Genomic DNA, 6,555 nt, shown 5'->3' on the forward strand with positions numbered 1-6,555 from the left:
CACACCCACCCACCCACCCCCCAGACTGGTGCTCAGCAGAAATATTTATCAGCTGCAAGTACAGATTTGGTGGTGTCATATGCTAAAGACTAGGAATTAGGAAGGATTGACACGTCTCTTTTAAACTTTGATCTTTGGAACGTTGCAGGCCGTTCAAGCCCAGAGATCATGTGTAAATAGTATGTTTTTAGTACTGCAGCTGTGCTTTTCTAGGGATTATGGGGAAAAAAAGATTAGCACAGCATCAAATTATGTTTCATAATCTTAATATGAAAGGATCTAAACATTACATTGAACAAGAACGGCATGTCAACATCACAGCCCTCATAGAAGGGAAAAAATGGAAGGAGTGTTTCTGAAAACATTGGGCCGGTTAGGAAAATTCAGCACTTTGACAGCTTTTTAGTGATACACTAAGCCAAATAATGGTAGCAGAACAGTCCAGATCACATCTTAAAGGGAATGTATTCCATTTCCTTCTCCAGGATATTTGGTTCCTGTTGGGACATGATCAAAGGAACAAACAGAAGGGTGGCTGGTTTTTTTGGGGGGGAGGTAGGGAGCAGGGAATGGGATTGGGACTGCTTTTAATAGTGATTAATGCCCTGAATGCCAAAGGGGCAGTGCTATAAACCTATGAGCAATGGCTTATTTTCAAATTCTTCAATGTCAAAAGAGAAAAAGCACACTCACAAAAACTCCATGGGCTCTAGAGTTTGTAACCATGCTGACAAGGAAAAGAATGAAACACTCAAACACTTGCTCTAGGTTGCTATTTATCACTGTATTGCTATTTTATTCAAAGTAAAAAAAAAAAAATTAGTGGTTTTTTTTAATTCCCTGGTAGTACTAATTACTTTGATGGCCCTTTCCCACAGCAAGTTCAGTAACAGTCGTGCACCAGATCCTGGCATCCAAATTCCCAGTCTCAAACTCTAACTACCTGCCTATTCCACCCCACAATTTCTTTATAATATAGTACTCAAATCGCTGCATACCAGCACCAAGAACTGGATTACTGAACTATTAGAAACCCCGCCGCTTCCTTCTCTCTTCACAAATAACCTCTAGTCTAAACCCACGCAGTCTTCTGATCTTCAATTTTGTTTTCCTTCCTAACCCTCAAGATGTATTTAAATGAACACTGATTTTTTATCTTTTTATTTCTAGTCGTCTCTGCTTTCATACCCAATAGTGCAAGTCTGAGGCATTCTTGATTTATACTAGCATCGCTAAAAGCAAAATTTGGCCCCTCCATGATTTTGAAACCAAAAGCATCATCCAAGTAAATTGTCAAAATGACCAAAAAGCAACACAGCAGAGCACAACTAAGTAAGCAAAGTGGTTTTATTTTTCTGAGAAAAGAGACTCAGTCATTGATTTGAGAGAGAAACTCAGCTATGTAAGCATGACAGATGTCAAGAAAAATCACCTCTACCAAATGAACAATAAAGCTAATAATTTCTGAATAATTAATTAAACCAGTCTGTGGCATAGCAGGAGACTGATGCTCTTGTCTTGAGCTTTTATACAAGGTGCACGGTAATACCGACCAACAGGCTCCTGGTTCATGCCTGTTGTCCCTTGGTACTATCATAAGACAAATAATAAATCAGATACGCTGCAAATAATAATAGCAGTGAGAGAAGTAATGCTGCTTGTAAATTTTGCCCTTCTTTTTCATTGATGGCTCATTCAGAAGCACACCCCAATCCGTACTAATCACTTTAATGCGCTCAACTGCTCGATGAATAATTCAGGTAAATACATCTCAGCCTTTGAGATGTCTCCAAGCAGCTTGCTGCAAGTCACTGGTTGCGCTGCATGGTTGAACTCGTGAGTCAGATTATATCATTCTGCTCCTTGAGTGGATACCTGAAGCCTTTCTGTGAACATATGAACAACAAATAGCAAACAACAAATGTAGGTATGTTGAACAGCAACAGCAAGAAGAGGCAGACAGGTGGGAAGACCCTGCGCAGTGGCTGCCCGAGACAGCCAGCAAGGGTGCGTATATCACTCAAGAGAGGAACTACTTCTCTCTCAGTGCTCAATGTGGAAAAACAGCATGCCAGTAAGATGTCTTGGGAATGAAGAGCTGCTGAGCAGAGTCAGAGCCAGAGCCAGACCTACAGAAAGCTAGCTCAGGGGGAGAAAAAAAAAGCCCTTGCAGCCCTTCAGTCTGCAGGCAATTCCCAAGGCACTGCCGCTCCAAGACGAAATGGTGATGAATAAAGAGGTTGTTTGCATTTCTGGGCTATAAGTGTGCATTCCAGCTCCATGACTTCTGGTCCTTTCGCCACCGCATTTTGCCTCCTCCTCATGTAAGAAATGACCCATGAAGCCTTGGCTCTTGGGTGAACTGCATCTCTTTACCTGTTCCCCTCCAGTGTGAGAGAGAGCAGAAAACTGCTCTCTCTGGAGCAGCAGGCAGGGACTGGCAGGAAAAAGGAAGACAACAGAGACCCGCGAAGAAAATGGGGGTCTGCCTGGCACATGGAGACAAAGGAAGAAGACACAGGAACTCCTCTGTATTTCCAACTGCAACTACTTTGGGGCAGTTCAGGTTGAATGTCACTTATAAACAAGATGCTTGATCCTGAGCCCATTGGAATCAGTGGATCAACAGCAGATTTTAGAAATCTTGTAGCATCCCCAATACTCACCCAAGTCATGTAACTCTTTTAACAAAACAACAGCTACAATTCCACGGTGCACTAGACATCGAAAGCATTGACCTCTCCACACCAGAACAGAGCCCTTGCTTAGGAAAGCTGTTGCAGCCGTGCTGGCAACCACACCTGTCCTCAGTGGGATCACCGTGTACCTGGAGATCTGGTAGGAGGTGCTGTTTTCTTTTCCACTAATGACGTGAAAACAGAAACTGTGCAATCCAACTATTACATGAGATCTGATTCCAACAGCTGTGTGGATAGCCAACAAGAGGCAAGCATACCCCCAGGAATGCAGAGATCCCCCTAGAGCAGTCTACAGTAGCAGTGTTGACTCTTTCATGACCATCCTAACCTAGCCTAGGCAGGGGGAAAGAGAGAACAAGGTGGCTATGACACTCAGATTCATGAACATTAACATTTAAGCTGTTCACTGCTTTTGTTTTCCTCTTTGCTATAATGGGAATGAGAAAGGAGGGGGAAAAAAAAGAGTGATGCCTGCCTGACATAAATCATGTAATGAAGAGAACCTCAGGTGGGCCTATATTGCTCAAGTTATGATTGTAGCTTATGCAGATACACTCAAGTTAACGTTAAACTACGCATCAGCGATCTGGATGAAGGGGTGGAAAGTAACCTGTTTAAATTCGCTGATGACACCAAAATCTGGGGGGAGGTGAGCACGCTAGCAGGGAGCGAGAGATTGCAGAGGGATCTGGATAGGTTACAGGGGTGGGCTAACAGGAACAGGATGCGTTTTAACACGGACAAGTGCAGGGTGCTGCACTTGGGCAGTAGGAACCAGCAGCACACTTATACAATGGGGAACTCCTTACTCGAGAGCACGGAGGCAGAAAGGGATCTTGGAGTCATTATTGACTCCAAGATGAACATGGGCCGACAATGCGAGGTCATGGTTGGCAAGGCTAACCGGACCTTGTCGTGCATCCACAGGTGCATCTCGAGTAGAGCCAAAGAGGTGATCCTCCCCCTCTATGCGACACTGGTCAGGCCACAGCTGGAGTATTGTGTCCAGTTCTGTGCGCCCCAGTTCAAGAGGGATGTGGACAATATGGAGAGGGTCCAGAGGAGGGCCACCCGCATGATCCAGGGACAACAGGGCAGACTCTACAGTGAGAGACTGCGGGACCTGAACCTATTCAGCCTCCACAAGAGAAGGCTAAGGGGGGACCTGGTGACTGTCTATAGACTCACTAGGGGGGACCAGAGGGGTTTGGGGGAGACGCTGTTTCCCCTAGCGCCCGCTGGCATAACAAGGAGAAATGGGCACAAGCTGTTGGAGAGGAGGTATAGATTGAACATCCGCAAAAACTACTTCACCGTTAGGGCGGCTAGGAGCTGGAACCAACTTCCAAGGGAAGTGGTGCTGGCCCCTACCCTGGGGGTCTTTAAGAAGAGGCTGGATGCCCACCTAGCTGGACTCGTTTGAGTCCCATTTCTCTTTTTGGGGTTTTTGTTGTTCTCCCGCCCTGGCGGGGGGTCGGGCTAGAAGATCTACTAGGTCCCTTCCGACCCTTAATCTATGAATCTATGAATCTATGAATCTTGGGTGTTAGTGGCAGTCTACCACAGCACAGTTTCTCAACCTGTGGTACAGGTACCCCTGGGAGTACGCAAGACACAGGCAGGGGGTATGCGGGTACCCCAACACTCTCTCTCCCGCCCTCTTTTCCTTTCTCTCTCACCCTCAAAACTATGGCAAAAAATTTGGTGCAATTTAAAAAATTTAATTCCCCAGTAATAATTTGGTGTTCAGCCCTCCTAGCTTTGGCCAACATCACCTCTAGCCCAGGTATGTACTTGAGATGTGCACCCCTGGCGTAAAAGGCCCTACCCACACCAGATCAGACATCTGTCATATCACGGCCTTATCTACACAGCCCTTCTTCCAACATATGGCCCACATTAGCCTGTAACTATAACATCCCCTGGAAAATTGAATGTTGGGGTACTTATTAAAATTTGCAGAAGTTAGGGGGTACTTGCTACTTAAAAGGCTGAGAAACACGGTACCACAGCAACGGAGGATTCGACGTGAGCTTGACATGCAAGCCCAGGACCCCGATTAAGAACTTGAGCATGTCACCTTCAGACTGCGGTGAGGTCACACTGTATGTTACACCAAGGATGAGTTTGGCCCTGTGTATTTAATTACATCACCAAATCTCTATAAAAATTTGTTCCAAGTTCGCAATTCAATAATATGACAAAACATCAACATTAGCATATTGGCTGAAATCCACTGCACTTCCCAGAAAGCCTCTAATATTTAAACAACATCTGAACCAACCATCTATAATTACCCATGACAGACACTGGAAAGCTGAGGCCAGTAGTAGATGCAACTCTTCAATCAATTTTTAAAGACATGCTGTAAACCACTTCTTTTGAGACACTCAGCCCAGAAGCAAGTGTGTTTCTGAAGCCAATTCCAAAGTTTACTATATAGTACTTGTTCAGTCTTGCATAGTAATTGGAAAGAGTGACAGCCCTAAGTAATTTGTCATTTTAAAATTAAACATTTATTTGGGCTGCTAGGCAATCTGCAATTCTAACACCTTGGCCCTGAAGTTCCTGTCACAACTACTTAAAAGGCAGCAAGGTTGTACATTAGGCTAGTTTGAGAGAAACATGTATTCAGGACATAAATCAGATGTCAGGTTACTCTGTACATGTGTAACAAGTCCCCCTCCCTCTCTTTCTATATCATAATCCCAGAATGGTGATGGGAAAACCACAAAGGCCTATCTGAACCTAATGTGATCCACCCCTTGTCTCTTCTTCATGACTACTCTTCTTATATAGTCTGGGATCTCCCTATCAGTCTTCTCTGAGATGATCCCAAATACCTATGAACACTCATAATAGCATAGGATGCAGAAGATACTAAGACAGGGTCTTCACAAGTTGCATTCCCTCTGGCTTCCTCAAGATACAGTATAAACATACAAGACCTCACATAAGCTGGTCTACCAAAGGCAATGAAGAAACCATAGATTTTCAGCTACCTTCTTGTGATCAGCCCAAATGCTCTCCCCTTCATTAGACAAGAACTTTAAGATGAGGACACTGGCGGCCTAACGTCAGCTGAAAAAGCTCTTCAGAGGATGGGAAGATTAAAGAACAGTACTTACCCGCACTAGCAGGCACTTTAACCCATTGACCCAATTTTAGACTACTCAAATAATAAAAAAGCCTACATCAAGCAGTGTTTGCCTTTTGGACCCTAAAAGGGGGAGGAAAACCATGAAATCCATTAGGGACTGTACCAATGCTACTAATTTTACGTGGAGTTACTCCCACTACAGAGATGGACTGCAGTATAAAATCCTAAGCCCGGTCACCAGAAAGAGCCAAGCTGCAAAAACAGGATAGGCAATGTAATCATGTCTCATCCTCCTCCTTAGGGCCCTGAAATAGTTCAGAATCCAAACCCCAACCCAACAGAGGTAAAAAAGCAAAGGCCCGACATTATTGGGTTTGTAAGGGTAAGAAGGATGAAGAACCAGAGGGCTTATTGAGGAGGCACAATCTGAGTGAGAGATAAGGACTTGCTGCTCACTTGGAGAGGGAATCATTATTTCTCCAGTGCTTGTCATGGGGTCAGATTTTCCAAACATGCTTGGTACCACTCGTCCTCCCTGTTCATGCTCGTAGCACCACGCAGAACACATGGTGGGGAGGCAGATGTCCATGAGGATCCATACTGGAAGTCCTGGTGTAGCTATTTACTTCTCCACTGGCCCTGTAAGTAAAATTTCTAACTGGTTCTGAGAGGCTATAATGGTGGCAGCTGTCCACACATAAGTATCAGGACTCCCCAAAATTGCAAGAAAATAGAAAGAATCCCCCCCCCCCCCCC

At 44.7% G+C, this 6,555-nt stretch overlaps 1 protein-coding gene across 4 annotated transcripts in view; it reads right to left on the minus strand.

Moving 5' to 3' along the window:
* Positions 1-6,555, minus strand: part of FGGY (FGGY carbohydrate kinase domain containing) — a 520,775-nt gene that overhangs the window by 250,861 nt on the left and 263,359 nt on the right. The window lies entirely within an intron of this gene.

The sequence above is a fragment of the Gavialis gangeticus genome, unplaced genomic scaffold (genome assembly GCF_001723915.1).
Source record: "Gavialis gangeticus isolate Ggan-Ray unplaced genomic scaffold, GavGan_comp1, whole genome shotgun sequence".
Taxonomy (NCBI): Eukaryota; Metazoa; Chordata; order Crocodylia; family Gavialidae; genus Gavialis; species Gavialis gangeticus.